Genomic DNA, 21,556 nt, shown 5'->3' on the forward strand with positions numbered 1-21,556 from the left:
TCAAATGCTTAAAATGGCAGAAGACCTTATCATGCTGATCAGGGGAAGCCAAGTTACTCCTTCAAAAAGAAAAAGAGATGTGTCCCCAGTAGTTTTGTTTGAACAGGATTCTGATGACTCTGATGCATCTGAATATGAAGACATGCAACCCCTCTCTACTTATGAGGATTCTGATGCAGAGGACTCCATTCTTTCAGCCTCCCCCCCCCCCCCGAGGACTTTTCTTTTGTGGATACCCTTCATACCTTAAGGGAGCATTTCCAATGGGAATGTCAGGCCTACCCTCCGTCTAAAAAGAGATCAGGGAATTCTTGGATCTTCCACAGCACAGACCCCTGGCCATTCCCCCAGTCCTGGATGTTGTGGAGGGTGATGTTCTTCGTGTTTCACTGTTGCAGTCATTACATTTGGGTAAACCTGCTGGCAGGTTGCCCTCAGTCAGCCTGATTTCCAAAGTCCTGGGAACTGCGTTGGTTGCTGTCACCCCTTTCCTGATGTAAGGTCGTCAGGGGTATAAAAGATGCAGCCGACGCCATTTTCTTCAGTCTTTCTTGCAGCACAGTGTCCGAAGCAGAAGCAGTTTGCAAGTGCCAGTCGGCCGACTCCTGAGATTTTCGTGTTCGAGTTTCAGATCCAAAGTCTTCATTAAAAGCTAAGTACCCCGTTGGGGAGAATTTTTTTCTTGCTCCAGACCGATGTCAGAAAAAGTTAATAATTGTATTTCTTGTGGGAAGCAAATACCTCATAAGGACTTTCATTCTTACTGTATTCCTTGCCTAGGCCCTGACCACGACGATTCAAGTTGTCAGTTTTGTGGTAGATTTAACCAACGCACTATTAAGCGTCGGTACGATTTTGCACTAAGCTATTTTGGACGCACATTTAATTATACAATGTCGTCGGATAGCCATCCGACTACCGGAGTTCACAAAAACTTCAAAGAAAAAGACAGGCAACTGAGGCCCAAAACCGATGACGAAGCTTCTCCTAAGCCATTCGCTGGTTCTCAGTGAGGCGCTTTTGCAGCCCCTGTCGCCCTCTAGAGTCGCAGGCTGCTAGACACTCCCACGTGGAGTCGGTCTAGCTGCTGGAAACTCAAGGTATTGGAGCCTCGGAGACTATTCCCTCAGATGGGTCCTGAGCCACTGAGCAGGCATCGGCATCTGAGGGTCTTTTCAGACCTAAACAATTATACATTAAACCGACTACAGCTTCAAAGGCAAAGACTAAAGCACCTTTAAAGGCAAAGAAACAAGTTCACCAGCCACATGGACAGGCCTCCATGCCCAAAAAACAGATGCTCAAAATGGCCGAAGACTTAATTACCTTGATCAGGGGTTCCCATCCCCCCTTCCTGATAAAAGGCCTAGGCAAGAGACAGACTATGAATCTTCAGATCAGGTTTCCATTTCCTCAGATTCCTCTTCTGATCAGGAATATTCTCTTCCCCCCATGAGGATTCTGATGCTGAAGAGTCTGTTCCTTCAGCTTCTCCTCCTGAGGACTATTCGTTTGGGGAAACCTTGCATACCTTGAGAGAGCATTTCCACTGGGAGAGCCAAGATTTTTCAGAATCTAAGAAGAGGCTCAGGGACTTCCTTCTACTACCTCAACACAGGCCTCTAGCTATTCCACCTGTGTTCGACATCGTAGACTATGTGTTGTTTTCAGAGTCTAGTGTGACCCCTGACTCCTTACCTCCAGCTCCTGTTAAGCCTGACAGATACTACAGGGTTCCTGACTCTCATAAATTCCTTTTCAAAAACCCTGCAGCAGACCCAGAAACTATTTCTCAGGGTCCCAAAGGGGTTAAGGCTTCCACTGCAAAAAACCTTAGCCCCTCTGACAGAGATTCTAGGGCACTGGATAGATGGGGAAAAAAGATTTACACATCTGCTACCTATTTCATATGCTCAAATATCAGCAATATGTCATGACACTGCTTAAACAGAAAATGTTGGTAAATTCTGAATGTGCAGAAAACAAAGAAGTGCAGGATTTATTGCATGCAGCTGAACAAGTTGGAAATCATACTTTGCAATGTGGTTTTGATTCTCTGGAGGCCTCCTGCAGGGCCGCTGTTACGGGTTCTGTAATTAGGAGGCATGCTTGTTTAAAGGAACAAAATCTGCCTCATCATGTCAAAGCTAAATTATTAGATGCACCATTACAGCATGATACCTTGTTTGGTGTTAAGGCAGAAGAGGTGTTAAAGAAAATGGAGGACAAAGCTAAATCTATGCAAACTGTCAAAGATTTTTTCCAAGTACAGCCACCTAGGTTTAGCAGACACTGGCCTACAAAGAATTGGTCCTTTCCAGTGTCAGACAGACCTCAAAGGGGCAGATCCAGACGCCCTAGAGGCAGATCTTAGCCGCAAGGTTCGTACAGGTCTAAGCAATGGGGTGCTTCTACCTCTAAAAGTGGAGAAGACAAATCACAACCATACAGGAAACAGTCCCAATGACTTCCTTTGCCTGCACCAAGCACTTTTCTACTGGCAGCACCCTTAGGGGGAAAAATAGCACTTTTTTCTCAAAATTGGCATATTATAACCAAGGACAAATGGGTTCTAGACATAGTGTCACAAGGCTACAAGTTTCACTTCCATACCCTGCCAAGGGCAAATGGTTGGCCAGACCTTCCAAAAAATCAATGGGCAGAGGCTCAAAAACAAGTCTCATCCCTCATGGACATGGGGGCTGTTCAACAAGTGCCACAGCAAGAGCAGGAACAAGGATTTTACTCACGACTGTTCTTGGTACCCAGAAAGGACAAAGCATGGAGACCAATACTGGACCCATCTAGTCTAAACACTTTCCTGGATATACCAAAATTCAAGATTTTGACCTTGCAGCAGCTTCTGCCCATGCTGGGCAGAAAGGCTTGGCTCGTCACTTTAGACCTAAAAGAGGCATACCTGCATGCCCCAATCAGACAATCATGCAGAAGATGCCTCAGATTCAAGGCTGGTTCAAAACATTACCAATTCTCTGCACTGCCCTTTGGCTTATCTACTGTGCCCAGGGTCTTCACAAAGTGCCTGGCACCAGTAATTGCTTTCTGCAGACAAAGAGGAATACAGATATATCCTTACTTGGATGACTGCCTCATTCAAGCAGAGAACAAGGACATTCTACTACAGTGTCTGGCATTTGTGAAAAGACTTTTAACATGCCTAGGGTACACAGTCAACGAAAAGAAATCAAAACTAGTACCCTCTCAAGAGGTAATATTCCTGGGTGCAAGCTAAAATACAACTGCCTAGATGGCTTATCTCACGCCAGACAAAGGCAACTGACTACCTATTTCAAGGAAGGCCCAGTTATCTGCAAGAAAAATTCTGCAGGCTTTGGGCTTCATGGCATCCTGCATCCTACTAATTCCATATGCAAGACTGCATATGAGGAAACTTCATTGGTACCAAAAAAGTGTCTGGACACAACATTGCCACAGCCTAGAAACGATTACTCTCATTCCCTGCCTGTAACAGGAGTTTCGATGGTGGGCAAAAGCTTGTCACCAAAACAAGGGACAGCCATTCTCACTACCCCCAGCCAGGCAGAACTTAACAATGGATGCATCAGATTATGCCTGGGGGGGCCCACATGGCAGGAAAAGGCATTCAGGGCACCTGGTCCACAAATCAAATGCATCTACATATCAATCAAAAAGAGATGCTAGCTGTTCAAAATGCCCTGACAGCCTTCAAGGACCTAATTCATCCGGGACAACTACTGATAAAGACAGACAATACCATGGTCATGTGGTACATAAACAAGCAGAGGGGCACACATTCTTACCCTCTTTGCAGACTAGCCATGGCTTTATGGGACACAGCATTGACTTACCAAGTTCATCTGCAGGCACAATTCCTGCCAGGAAAGGACAATGCTCTGGCAGACGAACTAAGCAGAAACCTCATGTATCCGCACGAGTGGCACCTGGATCCACAAGTCTTCCACATGATAGCAAAGAAATGGGGATGCCCGGACATAGATCTGTTTGCCTCCCCTCACAACTATCAACTAAAAAGATTATGCACAAGGACTTATCACAGACAAGCATGGAAAGTGGACGCCTTATCTTTCAGCTGGAAAGTATATGCCTTTCCTCCACTGCCTCTTCTCCCCAAGGTACTCCTAAAGGTGTGAGACAGGAGAAACCAAAAATGATTCTGATTGCCCCAGACTGGCCCCGCCAGTACTGGTATCCGATCTTAAGGAAATTGTCTCAATGCCCAGCCTGGACCTTACCTCAAATACCTCATCTACTGTCCTAACAAAACAATCCGATTCTGCACAGCCAACTCAGGACTCTAAACCTGGCAGCATGGCGGATAATGTAGCCATACAAAGCACACCTCTCAGTAAAGCTGTGATGGATGTCATTTTGGAAGCCAGAAGGCCTAGTACTAGAAAATCCTATGCTGGAAAATGGAAGAGATTTTGTGCTTGGAACCAAGCTCAAGGAACTGGCGCAGCTGTACCAAATATTCCTCAGATTTTGCAATACTTAACTGAGATGCTGGACAAAGGCCTCTCTTTTTCATCAATTAAAATTCATGCCTCTGCCATTTCGGCTCATTACAATACAGAGCCACCACTCTTTTCTCATCCTTAACTAAGGCAGTACCTCAGAGGAGCCAAAAATTTAAGGCCTCCAAGGAGATCGCCAATGCCTGCATGGGACCTCAATTATGTCTTGGAAAAGCTCACCCTACCTCCTTTTGAGCCATCTGCTACTGCGGATATAAAGTTTTTATCTTGGAAAACATCTCTGCTCCTAGCAATAACGTCTGCAAGATGAATGTCAGAGCTACAGGCTCTCATGGCTGTGGAACCTTTTATAATTTTTTATCCAGACAGGGTCTCTCTGAGGACAAACCCTGCATTTATGCCTAAGGTGGTGTCCAGTGTAGCCCTTAACCAAACTATTCATTTGCCAACTTTTTATCCAAATCCACAGAACAAGGGGGAGAAAATTCTGCATTCTTTGGATGTACACAGACAACTTAGATTCTATTTGGACAAAACTAAAGTTTTCAGAAAGACAGAACAATTACTAGTGGCATATGCTGCAGGATCACACGAAAGGCCATCTCCAAGCAGACTATTTCAAAGTGGATAGGTCACTGCATTAGTTTCTGCTACTCTCAGCATGGCAAGCCAATGCCTAAGGGCATTTGGCCACATTCAACCAGAGCTGCAGCCACTTCTGCAGCCTTTCTCAGGGAAGTACCAACCAAAGACATTTTGGAGACTACTACTTGGAGTTCAGTGCACACCTTTACAAAGCATTACAATCTGCCACTTTACTCTAAATCCAGAGCAGGCTTTGCCACTGCAGTTCTGCAGCGCCTCAGAGCTGCTCCTAATGTTGTTTAGCTCCAGCCCCCCAACCATAGCTTTGGGACTCTACCCAAATGTAATGACTGCAACAGTGAAACACGAAGAACATAGTACAGTTGTTTACACTTACCATAAATGTAGAAGTTCGAGTGTATTCACTGTTGCAGTCCAGGTTACCCACCCGCCATCCCCCATATTTCTGCTGGAACTTATCTTTACTTCTCTGATCTATACAACCTATGTGGTGTATTTGCTTGTAGATGAAGGTAAAGTTTATTTTGATGCATGTATGTTTTATATATATATCTAGCCTACCCTTTTGGGGGCACCTGACATCTGGGGCAAGAAAAACTGAAGAAAATGGCGTTGGCTGCATCTTTTATACCCCTGACGACCTGACATCAGGGAAGGGGCGACAGCAACTGACGCAGGACCCAGGACTTTGGAATTCAGGCCGACTGAGGGCATCCTGCCAGCAGGATTACCCAAATGTAATGACTGCAACAGTGAATACACTCGAACATCTACATTTATGGTAAGTGTACACAACTGTACTTTTTCCTGGAATCTGGTTTGACTCCTGACACCCTCCCTCCTACACCCAGAAAACCAGACTGATATTAGAGTCCCTTACTCACACAAATTTCTTTTTAAAAATCCTACTGCTGACCCTCAGGTATTTTCTCAAGGGCCTAAAGGAATTAAAGCAACCTCTGCTAAGAATCCCACCCCCTCAGATAGGGATTCCTGAGCACTAGACAGATGGGGTAAAAAATGTATACACCTCTGCTAGTCTTGCTATCAGAGCACTAATTTGCCAGTTCCATAAGCTAAAATTTCAGCAACATAGCCTGGAACTCCTCAAACAAAGTGTCTTCCTTTCCTGCTTGTGGCAGAATCTAAAGAGTTACAAGAGTTGATGCATACTGCAAGTCAAAGTGCCACCTTGCACTGTGGGTTCGACGCCCTAGAAGCTTCTTGCAGAGCAGCAGTCACCCGTTCTGTCCTTAGAACGCATGCATGGCTTAAGGAACAGCCCTTGCCAGACCATGTTGAATCTAAATTGTTGGATGCACCCTTGCATAAAGACAACTATTTGGCACTAAGGCAGAAGAGGTCTTAAAAAAGATGGAAGAAAAAGCTAAATCTATAAAGACAGTTAAGGATTTCTTACAGGTCCAGCCACCCAGGTTCAGCAGGCATTGCCCCTCCAAGCACTGGTCCTTTCCTGCTCCCACCAGGTCAGTTCAGCCCAGACACGCCAGACAGTAGCCACAGGGAATGCAGAGATCAAAACAGTGGACTTCCTCCACTTCAGAAACAGGGAGTTCTGTCACCCCCTCATGGTAAGAACTCACAATGACTCTCCTTCCCCACCCCTCCCTCTGCCCACCTTCACTTACCCGTAGGAGGAAAACTCTCCTTTCACGCGAGCACCTGTGCCACCATTACCAACGACCTCTGGGTCCTCAACATAGTGTCCCAGGGATACAAATTTTCTCTCCACACCCTTCCAACTCCAAAAGGGTTCCCAGATGTACCTCCAAACCAAGTGGGCAGAGACACAAAAGCAAGTCCTTTGCCTGCTATCTATGAGGGCAATAGAGCACATTCCTACAGAACAAAAAGGCCAAGGATGATGTCCTTCATGGATGCATCTGCAGTCATAACAACTGTGGTCCTTCTGCAGGCAGCAGCTTCAAGTCGTTGGATTCCAAAAGTCCGGTCCGCTTTCTGATGTCGCACCACGACGCCATCTCTGTTGGACTGTTGACTGGTATAAGCCGCACATCACATTTCTTTTCTTCAGTCTTTCTTGCGTGGGCGCAGAAGCTGCCAGAGTCGCGTTCGGCGTCGTCGGTCAGAGAGAGATCCAGATTACGGATACTACTTGACTTCTTGGAAGACTGCCCGTGAGCGGCCCGCACTGGACTCTTGCCTCACGATGAAAAAAGAAATAATTAATTTAAAACCCTTGAAAAACAAATAATTCATTAAAGGCCTCCACTTACTGCCTGCCTTGCTTAGGCCAGCCAGCCCACGGCGCAGCCCTGTTCGTCTTCCTGTGTTTAGCCTTCGAGTCACGCTAAACGCCGGGTCGATTTTTGGGCTGACAAACAGTCAGATTTTGCCACTTTTTTTGCCCGTCCGGATCCGTCCGATCCCATCTCTCAAAAGCCGGAAAGAAAGACACTCTCCGGTCTTGTTACATCAGGCGGTTCCATGCTCGGAGTGAGTTAAAAAGGCGACAAACCGAGAAACCAGATCACTGCACAGCTGATTCTATCTCTACAACTGAGGGGTCCCTACAGCTCTCCTACACTCTCTTGTGGTTAACTCTTCAAGTAATACCCCTCACTTCCTTTATACCCCCCGCGGCACCATTCCCTTTCCCGGTCTCTACCCCTAGCGCCCAGCCACTACCCTCAGCAGCGCCGCCAGGCTAAAGCAGCCAAGACTATAAAAGCAGCCCTGTTAAAGCAAAAAATGCCAGTCTAACCCCCCCTCAACCAAAACTTTCCCTCAACCAGAATTTTCTTTTTTTAGTCTCAATCTCTCATCATTAGAAGATCCTCTCAGACCTCAGAAAGAGACTCTCAGCTCAGCCCAAGAGACTGCCTTCTTCAGAGCTCCACCAGCACGGGACTTAGGACCTCACCTTAAGACCACAGACAGGCCCTTAGCTATACCTCCTGCTCCGGCTCCTATGATGCTTTGCTGCTCTCTGTGCCCCTGCTCAGATTTTACAGGGTGCCAGATACTCCTCCCCAGACAGACGCCACCCCCTGCCAGACCACACACCACCTCTTTCCTCTCAGATGCAGACAGGCACCCTAAAAATACCCCCCCTTCCCCTTACAGTAGCAAGCTTCCCAAAGCAGGAAAAACCAAGTTCATGCGTAATACTTAGACAGATTGCAGGAGAATGGTAAAAGCACAACATCAGCTAGAAAGGTTTACCGAGTTTCAGCTGACTAAAAGAGCTGTATTTAATGGATCAGTTGATGAAAAAGTACTAGACACTATGATACCAAAAACAAAACCATATTAGAAGCTGTATGAAAAAGGAACAGCAATATGTTGCATTCTTTAAAAATGTGGCTATGAATCAACGGCAGGTTTATTATAGAGCATGTCTTAGACTACCAGGCTTAGATGGCATTTTGATCTAATTATGCAAGGCCTTAATGGATCATGTTAAACTTAATGGATCATGAGCTTTAAAAATATAAAAATTTTAAGATTTCTGCTCAGCAGGTTATGGAAAGAAAAGAAGAAAAGGCAAAACAGACAATAGAAGTTAAAACCAAAATAGAGGAAAAAAGATTTTTAGACGACTCTGGGAAGCCAAAATTGGCGGGAACCAAAGACCTCAAGGGCCAAAAGGGCTGACTCCAACGCCCAGCGCAAACTCAACACCTGACGGAGGGGCGGCAAGGACCACTCCACAGTGGCAACAGTGACAGAGAGGCTACAGTTCAAAGGATGCCACAACAGCAACACAGACTCAACTAAAAAAACCTCACAAACTGGCAACACAGCACTCCCACTACAAACATGGACCGCCACCAAAAACCAATAAAACTTCCACCACAAGGGAAAGGATGCCACCTTTTATCCAAATACCGGCAAAGGTTACCGTCACACTTCATGGGATTACCAGACAAAGGAGGAATGCCACCTCTTCCACAAAAACAATGACAAAAGTAAAGACACAACCAAAAATAGCTCAAAGAAAAGAAGTGAGTGGAAAGAGAAAAAGCAGACAGCAGAGCAAGGATACTCCGAATCATTCAGAAAGGTCCTAAAAAAAAGAAACTCTAAAGACTTGGAGACTAATCTGCTAGACTGAAACTGCTAGAATAGAAACAATCAATGTCCCAAACCAACAATACAACTTCCTACAGCAAAATTTCCATCTACTGCAAGCTCTTCAGGCTGGTAACTCTGCCCCTGTTGGGTCCCATACATTCATCCCATATGCATTAATCAGCAGAATCAGCCTCAGGACTGGAGGCAGGATCAGCCTTTCATTTTACAGGATATGGGCCCTTTCAATTATCAGCATCATCGTGTTACACTGCTGCAGTCATTACACTTGGGTTATCCTGCCGTCAGGTGGTCCCGCAGTCGGCCAGAGTTCCAAAGTCTTGGTCTGTCATCGGTTGCTGTCGCCTCCTCCCTGACGTCAATGTGACAGGGGTATATAAGATGCAGCCGATGCCATTTTCTTCAGTCTTTTTTGCCACGCGGTGCCCAAAGCAGAAGCAGTTCGCAAGTGCCGGTCGGCCGACTCCTGAGATTTTCATTCCGAATCCAGAACCGAAGTCTTCTATAAAAGCTAAGTACCCCGTTGGGGAAACTTTTTCTTGCCTCAGACCAATGTCAGTAAAAGTTAATAACTGTATTTCTTGTGGGAAGCAAATACCTCATAAGGATTTCCACTCCTATTGTATTCCATGCCTAGGCCCTGACCACGACGTCACTGGTTGTTGGTTTTGTGCTAGGTTTAACAAGCGCACTATTAAACGTCGGTTTGATTTTGCCCGACATTATTTTGGCAGAAAATTCAATTACACCTTGCCGCCGGAAATTCCGACGACCGCAATGCATAAAAAGCACAAGGACAGGCATCCGAGGTCCAAAACTGACGACGAGGCCTCTTCTAGGCCGGTTCTCCGGTTTTCAGTGAGACGCCTATGCAGCCCCTGACGACCGCTACCACAGACCGCCGGCGACTCCCACGTGGAGTTGGCTGGGCCTTCGGACACACTAGGCCTTCAGCATGTTCATCGTGCATACAGCTGCAGTCATAACAGATGGGTTCTCCTGCCGTCAGGCGGGTCCTCGGTCGGCCGAATTCCAAAGTCTAGGTCCGGCGTCGGTTGTCGTCGCTTCTTCCCTGACGTCAGTGCGACAGGGGTATAAAAGAACCAGCCGACGCCATTTTCTTCAGTCTTTCTTGCCGTGCAGTGCCCGAAGCAGAAGCAGTTCGCAAGTGCCGATCGGCCAGCTCCTGAGATTACGAAAATTTGGAAACCGAGGTCTTCTTAAAAGCTAAGTACCCCGTTGGGGAAACTTTTCTTGCCTCAGACTGATGTCAGACAAAGTTAATAATTGTATTTCTTGTGGGAAGCAAATACCGCATAAGGATTTCCATTCCCTTTGTATTCCTTGCTTAGGCCCAGACCACGACGTCTCGGTCTGTCACTTTTGTGCTACATTCAACAAACGCACTATTAAGCGTCGGGCAGAGTTCCCCCAGCATTTTTTTGGGAAAGCATTTAACTATACTATGTCATCGGATACTCCAACTCCGATTTTGTCTAAAAAACGCAAAGACAAGGACCGACACTCGAGGTCCGCGGCCTCTACCGACACCACGCCAAAGCCGACTCCACGTGGTCCGGTTCTCAGCGAGGCGCCTACGCAGCCCCTGATTACCGACGACTCATCTTTGGCGGTGTCTCCTGTACCCGAGGTCGCAGGCTCCTCAGCCCACACCCCGACTACAGATACCGACGCCACTCTTGGCGTTGAAACACAGAATGTGGACAGGTCCACCTCCACTCAAAGTGTCTTCAGACCTTCCTCTTCTTTCTCCATCAAGGCTTTCACCAAGTCTAAAGCATCCATGCACTCTGACACCAGCTACACAGGGCCCATCTCCAGGCCCCATGCCTAAGAAACAGATACTTTAAATGACTCAGCACAGCTTCAAAACTCTTCACAGTCAGCTAAAAACACTCAATCTAGCCGCATGGAAGATTCCTTAGCATCACAGCAGGCCCTACTCTCCAAGGAGGTGCAGGAAGTCATTTTGGAGGCCAGAAGGCCATCAACTAGAAAAGCTTACTCCGCAAAATGGAAACGTTTTTGCGTCTGGAATGAGAAAAAGGGCCAGGACCCTGGAAAACTGAATTTACCTCAAATACTACAATATTTGGCGGAACTGCTAAGCAGTGGACTTTCGTTCTCCTCCATCAAAATCCATGCCTCAGCCATTTCTGCAGAATACAACACTGATCCACCTTTATTCTCTCACCCTCTCTTAAGACAGTTCCTCAGAGGGGCTAAGAATTTAAGACCTCCAAGGAAACAACCAATACCTGCTTGGGATCTTAATTTCATTCTGGAAAAACTGACCTTGCCTCCTTTTGAGCCAGCTGCCTCATCAGATTCGCAATATTTGTCCTGGAAAACAGCTTTCCTTCTGGCTATCACTTCAGCTCGTAGAGTTTCAGAACTACAGGCTCTCATGGCTGTCCAGCCTTTTATCATCTTCCATCAGGACAGAGTTTCCTTGAACCAACCCGTCCTTTATGCCTAAAGTGGTATCCAGGGTAGCTTTAAATCAGGCCATACATTTACCTACTTTTTATCCTAATCCTCAAAACAAGGGGGAGAGATTACTACATTCCTTGGACATCCACAGACAACTGCGTTACTATTTGGACAGAACAAAGCCTTTCAGAAAAGCAGAACAACTCTTTGTGGCCTATGCGGTAGGAGTTCAAGGAAAGCCAATTTCCAAACAGACAATCTCAAAATGGATAGCACACTGCATACGCTTTTGCTATTCTTTTCATGGCAAAACTGTACCTACAGGCATTAGAACCCATTCCACCAGGGCCACAGCCACCTCTGCAGCCTTCCTCAGAGGAGTACCTACCAAGGATATTTTGGAAGCAGCCACTTGGAGTTCTGTGCATACCTTCTCCAAGCACTACAATCTACCATTATACTCCAAATCTAGAGCAGGCTTTGCCACTGCAGTCTTGCAGGGCATTTTGGCTCCTCCTAGTTCCACCTAGTGCCTACCACCCCTTTCTTAGCTTTGAGATTCTACCCATCTGTTATGACTGCAGCTGTATGCACGATGAACATAGTACAGTTTTGTACCTACCATAAATGTAGATGTTCGAGTGCTAATACAGCTGCAGTCCAGGTTTCCCTCCCTCCTTCCCCTCTAGGGGTTGTCTTTTATGGTGTATTTGCTTGCAACTACTGTTTTTTGATTATATTGCATTGCATTATTGCATAATTTTATGTATTGCCTTCCTTCTGGGGGCACTGACATCTGGGGCAAGAAAAACTGAAGAAAATGGCGTCGGCTGGTTCTTTTATACCACTACAAATTCACTCGTGGAGACCCAAATAAGGGTATGAGCACAGCAAACAAGAGTTCCAAAAGATATAAAACTGGAAAATATGCTATTTTCCAGTTTTATATCTTTTGGAACTCTTGTTTGCTGTGCTCATACCCTTATTTGGGTCTCCACGAGTGAATTTGTAGTGGTTTTGGTTCTGTGTTTTCACTCCTACCATCAGTATTTGGTTCTTTTATACCCCTGTCGCACTCGAGCATCTACATTTATGGTAGGTACAAAACTGTACTTTTCCGATCCTAACCTTACAGAGGGAACCGAAGTAGCTGAGCAATCCACAGCTACAGAGGGTGTTTTCAGACCTTCCCAATTAACCATTAAACCCTCTGCTAAGTCTAAGCCCCCCTTAAAAGGAAAGAAACAGACACAACTCTCTCCAGGACAGGCTTCTATGCCTAAGAAACAAATGCTAAAAATGGCCGAGGACCTAATCACCCTGATCAGGGGGTCCCAACCCCCTCCTGATAAAAGGCCCAGACAGGATGCAGACTATGAATCTTATTTCCTCAGACTCTTCCTCGGACCTAGGATATTCTTTACCCCCTTATGAGGATTCTGATGCTGAGGAATCAATTCCATCAGCCTCTCCGCCTGAGGATTACTCCTTTGGGGAGACCTTACATACCATGAGGAAACATTTCCATTGGGAAGGCCAGGATTACTCAGAATCCAAGAAAAGGCTCAGAGACTTCCTTTTATTGCCTCAACACAGACCCCTTGCTGTCCCGCCAGTTTTAGATATTGTGGATGATGTGTCCACTGAATCCAGTTTAAACCCTGACTCCTTACCCCCAGCCCCAGTCAAACCTGATAGATATTACAGAATCCCTGACTCTCACAAATTTCTGTACAAAAGCCCTGTTGCTGACCCTGAAACTATTTCTCAGGGACCCAAAGGGATTAAGGCCTCATCAGCAAAAAACCCATTCCCCTCTGACAGAGACTCCAGAGCATTAGACAGATGGGGAAAGAAGGTATATACTTCTGCAACTTTAACAATGAGAGCCTTGAATTGCCAGTTTCACATGCTAAAATATCAATTTTTGATGTCTCAGTTGAAACAAAAGATGCTTCCAGATACAGATCCTCCTAACCTAAAAGAAATGCAGGATTTATTGCATGCAGCTGAACAAGTGGGAAAACATACTTTGCAATATGGGTTTGATTCCTTAGAGGCCTCTTGTGGAGCAGCAATTACAGGCTCTGTCATTAGAAGGCATGCTTGGTTAAAAGAACATACGTTACCAGATCATGTTAAGGTCAAATTACTGGATGCACCTTTGCAGCGGGGTGTGCTGTTTGGAGTTAAGGCAGAGGAGGTATTAAAGAAGATGGAGGATAAGGCAAAATCTATGCAAACGGTGAAAGATTTTTTACAGGTTCAGCCTCCTCGTTTTAGCAGAAATTGGCCAACAAAGAATTGGTCCTTTCCAGTCACAGATAGACCTGAAAAGGGGCAGATACAGACATCCAAGAGGTAAAGGTCAGACACAAGGCCCTTACAGGCCTCGACAATGGGGTACACCAGGCCAGAAAGAAGGGGAAGACAGGCCTCAACCTTATAAAAAAACAGCCTCAATGACTTTCCACTGCAGCTGTCAAACAGCTCTCTCTTGGCAGCCCCCTTAGGAGGAAAACTGGCACTTTTTTAACACAACTGGCATTGCATCAACAAAGACAAATGGGTTCTCAGCATTGTATCTCAAGGTTACAGGTTCCATTTTCACACCCTGCCAAGGCTAAAAGGAATGCCAAATCTGCCACCAAATCAATGGGCAGAGGCTCAAAAACAAATTACAGCACTCATGGACATGAGAGCTGTTCAAAAGGTACCACCACAGGAACAAGGACAAGGATTTTACTCAAGACTCTTTCTGGTCCCCAGAAAGGACAAAGCCTGGAGACCCATTCTGGACCTTTCTTCACTAAACACTTACCTGGATGTTCCGAAATCCAAGATGTTGACACTACAGCAGCTTCTTCCCATGCTGGGCAAGAAAGCTTGGCTTGTGACTTTGGACCTCAAAGAGGCATACCTGCATGTCCCTATCAGACAAAACTGCAGAAGATACCTCACATTTCTAGCTGGTTCAATGCACTATCAATTCTCTGCACTGCCATTTGGCTTATCTACTGCGCCCAGGGTCTTCACTAAGTGCCTGGCACCAGTAATTGCATTTTGCAGGCAAAAAGGAATTCAAATTTATCCATACCTGGACGACTGCCTGATTCAAGCAGAGAGCAAGGACATTCTACTAAAGCATCTGGCGTACGTAAAAAAGTTATTAAGTTGCCTGGGGTACACAGTAAACGAAAAGAAATCAAAACTAGTGTCCTCAGAACAGTTAATATTCCTGGGTGCCAGCTTGAACACAATGGCCCAGATGGCTTATGTCACGCCAGACAAGCAAGGACAACTGACTCAATATTTTCAATTAATAGCAACAAAGACCCAACTCCCTGCAATAAATATTTTGCAGGCCTTGGGCTACATGGCATCTTGCATACTACTAATTCCATATGCCAGACTGCATATGAGGAAACTACAATGGTACCTAAAGAGTGTATGGTCTCATCACTGTCAAAGTTTGGAAACAGTTATACCACTAATTCCTTGCCTACAACAGGAGTTTCGATGGTGGGCACAAGCTTGTCACCTCAACAAGGGACAGCCTTTCACTCAACACACAGCCAGGCAGACACTGACAACAGATGCATCGGATTACGCCTGGGGAGCACACATGGTAGGAAAATGTATCCAGGGCGAGTGCCCCACAGAGCAAAGACATCTCCACATCAATCAAAAAGAGATGCTAGCTGTGCAAAATGCTATCATAGCTTTCAAGGACCTACTGCATCCAGGACAATTACTACTAAAGACAGACAACACCACAGTTATGTAACATAAACAAGCAAGGGGGCACACACTCCTACCCCCTCTGCAGACAAGCCATGACCTTGTGGAACACAGCTCTAAACTACCAAGTTCATCTGCAAGCACAATTCCTGCCAGGAGAGAAAAACACACTGGCAGACGATCTAAGCAGAAACATTATGGACCCACACGAATGGGAACTGAACCCACAAATATTCAGAATGATAACACAAAAATGGTGGAGCCCAGACATAGATCTGTTTGCTTCCCCAAAGAACTGCCAATTACAGAAATTCTGCACAAGGAGCTACCATCCACAAGCATGGAAAGTGGATGCCCTCTCATTCAGCTGGAAAAAACTGCAAGTATACGCTTTCCCTCCTTTACCTCTCCTTCCAAAGGTACTCATAAAAGCCAGGCAGGAAGAGCCAAAAATGATCCTGATTGCACCAGACTGGCCACGCCAGCACTGGTACCCAATCTTAAAGAACTTGGCACAAGAACCACCCTGGATTTTGCCTCAATTATTGGAGTTGCTGACACAGCACAACAATCAGATACTTCACAGCCAGCTAAAGACCTTAAATCTAGCTGCATGGAAAATTCCTTAGTCAAGCATGCCTCTCTCCAAAGCTGTTATAGATGTCATTCTGGAGGCCAGAAGGCCTAGCACCAGGAAAGCATACTCGGATAAATGGAAGGGATTCTGTGCCTGGAACCAAGCGCACAGCCTTGACCCTCTTGTCCCAAACATTCCTCAGATACTTCAATACTTAACTGAGATGCTGGACAAGGGCCTCTCTTTTTCATCCATCAAGATCCACGCCTCAGCTATCTCTGCTCATTACAACACGGATCCACCAATTTTTTCTAATCCTTTGCTCAGACAGTACCTCAGAGGGGCTAAAAACATAAGACCACCCCGTAGAGCACCAACTTAGGACCTCAACGTTGTTTTGGAAAAATTAACTTTACCTCCTTTTGAGCCAGCTAACACAGCAGAATTAAAATACATCTCTTGGAAAACTGCTCTGCTACTGGCAATAACATCAGCACGAAGAGTTTCAGAATTACAGGCACTAATGGCAGTGGAACCTTTCCTCATCTTCCACCAGGACAGGGTGTCTTTAAGAACTAACCCTACGTTTATGCCAAAGGTGGTATCAAGTGTGGCTCTAAACCAAACTATTCACTTGCCAACTTTTTATCCTAAACCACAGAACAAAGGAGAGAGACTACTACATTCTTTGGACATTCACAGATAGTTACGCTTCTACTTGGACAAAACAAAAGCTTTCAGAAAATCTGAGCAATTATTGGTAGCATATGCTGCAGGAGCACAGGGAAAAGCCATTTCAAAGCAGACTATTTCAAAATGGATAGGACACTGTATACGTTTCTGCTATAACCACCATGGGAAACCTGTACCTAGCAGCATTAGATCTCACTCCACCAGGGCAACAGCCACTTCAACTTCCTACCTCAGAGGAGTACCTACCAAGGATATTTTGGAAGTTCTGTGCATACCTTCACCAAGCATTATCATTTGCCTTTATACTCCAAATCCAGAGCTGGCTACTCCACTGCTGTACTGCAGGGCCTTATAGCCACCCCTAATGCCTTATTAGATCCAGCCTCCCTACCTCAGCTTTGGGATTCCACCCAAGTATAATGACTGCAGCAGTGTAACACGATGAACATAGTACAGTTTTGTGCCTACCATAAATGTAGATGTTCGAGTGTAAACACTGCTGCAGTCCAGGTTACCCTCCCTCCTTCCCCTCTTACTTTCTGGTACTTACCTAGGGCATCTACCCTTTATTACCTATGGGGAGTATTTGCTGGTATCTAAAAATAGTTGTTTGCTTTTCTTTTGTATTTTTTACTAGCAATTTGAATTGCCTACCTATTTGGGGGCACTTGACATCTGGGGCAAGAAAAACTGAAGAAAATGGCGTCGGCTGCATCTTGTATACCCCTGTCGCACTGACGTCAGGGAGGAGGTGACAGCAACCGACGCCGGACCAAGACTTTGGAACTCTGGCCGAATGTGGGACCGCCTGACGGCAGGATAACCCAAGTGTAATGACTGCAGCACTCGAACACCTACATTTATGGTAGGTATAAAACTGAACGTTTCTACTCCAGACTTTTTCTGGTACCCTGAAAAGGGGGCACCTTGGGCCCCATCCTCGAATCTATCTATTCTAAATACCTTCCTGGTGATACCAAAATTCAAAATGCTCACCGTCCAGCAGCTGCTACCCATGCTGTCCAGAGATGCTTGGCTAGCCACCCTAGACCTAAAAGAGGCTTACCTCCACATTCCTATCAGGGAATCCTTCAGGAAATATCTGCGTTTCAGGGCAGGATCTCTGCACTTCCCTTTGGCTTATCTACTGCTTCCAGAGTTTTTGCAAAATGTCTGGCTCCAGCCATTGCCTTTTGCAGACAAAGGAATATCCAAATTTACCCATACTTAGACAACTGCCTAATTCAGGCAGACAGCCAGGAAAAGCTGCTCAAGCACCTGGCCTTTGTAAAATCCCTACTGACCTCCCTAGGGTACATAATCAATGAAAAGAAATCCAAACAAGTACCCATCCAAAGGATTATATTCCTGGGAGCAAGCCTGGACACAGCATCCCAGATGGCATTCCTTGCACCAGAGAAGCAAAACTAGCCACCAGACCCCAGTTATCTGCAAGGAAAATCCTGCAAGCTCTGGGGTTCATGGCATCTTGCATTCTACTCATTCCATATGCCAGACTGCATATGAGGAAACTTCAACATTACCTAAAAAGCCTTTGGTGCCAACACTCTCAAGACCTGGAAACTCTCATAACCATGATACCTTGCCTCAGAAAATATTTTCTTTGGTGGGCAGCAGCTTGCTCCCACAACAAGGGACTCAACACCCCCTTCTGCCCAGACCCTCACTACAGACGCATCAGACTATGCTTGGGGTGCACACCTGGACAGCAGGAGCATACAGGGCCAATGGAGCCCACAGTAAATCCATCTGTATATCAACCAAAAAGATGATAGTTGTCCAGCACGCCTTGACAGCTTTCAAGCCCCTTCCCTCCCCAGGGGCTCTCCTGATCAAAACAGACAACACCACAGTGATGTGGTACATCAACAAGCAGGGAGGGACTCACTCCTGCCCTCTATGCAGGCTGGTCATGACCCTCTGGCACACAGACTCTGCCATGCAACTCCACCTGTTAGCACAATTCCTGCCAGGTTCTCTAAACTCTCTGGCAGACCACTTAAGCAGAAATCTTATGGAGCCACACGAGTGGCAGCTAGACAAAAGAACTTTCACCCTAATAAGTCAGAATTGGGGCACCCCGAAGGTCGACATCTTTGCCTCCCACACCAACCATCAGTTCAGCCAATTCTGCACCAGGCAGCATCACTGCATGGCTTGGAAAGTGGATGCTCTCTCCTTCCTCAGAGTCAATCTATCAGTCTGTGCCTTTCCTCCACTACCTCTCATCTCCAGGGTACTGCTCAAAATAAGGGAGGAAAAACCAAGAACAATTCTAAATGCTCCAGACTGGCCTTGCCAGCACTGATACTCACTGCTGTGCAGCCTGTACCCACTGCCACCATGGCATCTCACTCAGACCCCAACCCTCCTGACCCAGAGGGAAGGAGAATTCATGAATCCCCAATTGCAGACCCTCAGTTTGGCAGCTTGGCTTATTCCCTAGCCACTGATCCATCTGCCATCCTCAGTAAACAGGTTCTAAATGTTTGTATGTGAGGCCAGAAGCCCTAGCACTAGAAAGTCTTATGCTGACAAATGGAAAAGGTTCTGCACATGGATTCAGGCTAAGGGAGCCGATACGGCACAACCCTCCCTCCCTCCCTATCATCCTGGATTACTTAGCTGACCTGCTACACTGTGGTCTCTCTTTTTCCTCTATTAAAATTCATGCCTGTGCTGTCTCTGCTCATTTCCCCACTGAGCAGCCCCTTTTCTCACACCCTCTGATCATACAATTCCTAAGAGGGGCTAGCAACTTGAGGCCACCCAGAAGAGCACCAACCCCAGCTTGGGACCTTAACTTTGTATTGGGAAAAGCTCACCCTGCCTCCCCTTCGAACCAGCATCTTCAGCAGAGCTTAAATTTCTCTACTGGAAGACCGCCTTCCTTCTGGCCATCCCTTCAGCCAGGAGGGTCTCAAGCTACAAGCACTCATGGCTGTGGAGCCCTTCATAATCTTCCATGCTGCCAGGGTTTTCCTCAGGACTAACCCATCCTTCATGCCCAAAGCGGTGTCTGGTGTAGCTCTCAACCACTCATTTGCCAACCTTTTTCCCTAACACACAGAACAAAGGGGAAAGGATCCTGCACTTTCTAGATGTGCACAGACAGCTCAAATTCTGTCTAGACAGGACTAAATCCTTCAGAAAGTCTGATCAATTGCTGGTTAGCTTTGCTGCAGGGGCAGAGGGCAAAGCCATCTCCAAACAAACAATTTCCAAATGGATAGCACACTGCATCCATTTCTGTTACAAGCAACATAGAAAGCCTCCCCCTAAAGGGGTCAGGACTCGCTCCACCAGAGCAGCCTCCACCTCTGTAGCTTTCCTCAGAGTAGTCCCCACCAGGGACATCCTGGGGGCTGCCACCTGGACATCTGTTCACACTTTCACCAAACACTACCACCTGCCTATCTTCTCTGAATCCTGGGAAGGGTTTGCCTCTGCAGTCTTGCAGGGCATCCTAGCCAGCCCCTAGTTTCCTTGACTGCCTCCACCCTTTTCCTCAGCTTTGGGAATCAATCCAAATGTGATGACTGCAAAAGTAAATGTGAAGAACATAGTACAGTTGTGTACACTTACCATAAATGTGGATGTTCAAGTGTATTCACTGTTGCAGTCCTGGTTTCCCTCCCTCCATTCCCCTCTTCTTTCTTCAGCCAGGAGGGTCTCGAGCTGCAAGCACTCATGGCTGTGGAGCCCTTCATAATCTTCCATGCTGACAGGGTTTTCCTCAGGACTAACCCATCCTTCATGCCCAAAGCAGTGTCCGGTGTGGCTCTCAACCACTCATTTGCCAACCTTTTTCCCTAACCCACAGAACAAAGGGGAAATGATCCTGCACTTTCCAGATGTGCACAGACAGCTCAGATTCTGTCTAGACAGGACTAAATCCTTCACAAAGTCTGATCAATTGCTGGTTAGCTTTGCTGCAGGGGCAGAGGGCAAAGCCATCTCTAAACAAACAATTTCCAAATGGATAGCACACTGCATCCATTTCTGTTACAAGCAACATAGAAAGCCTCCCCCTAAAGGGGTCAGGACTCACTCCACCAGAGCAGCCTCCACCTCTGTAGCTTTCCTCAGAGTAGTCCCCACCAGGGACATCCTGGGGGCTGCCACCTGGACATCTGTTCATACTTTCACCAAACACTACCACCTGCCTATCTTCTCTGAATCCTGGGCAGGGTTTGCCTCTGCAGTCTTGCAGGGCATCCTAGCCAGCCCCTAGTTTCCTTGACTGCCTCCACCCTTTTCCTCAGCTTTGGGAATCAACCCAAATGTGATGACTGCAAAAGTAAAACATGAAGAACATAGTACAGTTGTGTACACTTACCATAAATGTGGATGTTCAAGTGTATTCACTGTTGCAGTCCTGATTTCCCTCCCTCCATTCCCCTCTTCTTTCTCTCTCTTCTTACAAGGGACATTTTGGTATTTACTTTCTACTGGTGGGGTTCTTCCACCAGAACCTGGCTCCTACTTGAGGGCTCCAGACAGGGCAAGAAAAACTGATGTAATGGCATTGGCCTGCCTTACTTTGTACTACTGACGACCTGACATCAGTCCTGTAGTGACAGCAACCGATGTAGAAATACTAAGCCTCTGATATTCAGGCCAGCCGAGGGCTACCCTGGCAGGGATAACCCAAACCTGATGACTGCAACAGTGAATACACTCCAACATCTACATTTATGGTAAGTGTACACAACTGAACTTTATACAGTTTTGTGGAGTCCTTCAAAGCTTCTTTCATAATTGGTCTTTTAATGGAACATCCTTGTTTGGCCGTTCTGTTAAAGAAACTTTCCCACAATAAACAGGAAGGAAAGTCCCTGCCTGTCATAGGGATTCACTTTTCTACCCTTCAAAGATCTTTTTCCCT

The sequence above is a fragment of the Protopterus annectens genome, chromosome 2.part1 (assembly GCF_019279795.1).
Source record: "Protopterus annectens isolate FY-2018-M chromosome 2.part1, PAN1.0, whole genome shotgun sequence".
Classification (NCBI taxonomy): Eukaryota; Metazoa; Chordata; order Ceratodontiformes; family Protopteridae; genus Protopterus; species Protopterus annectens.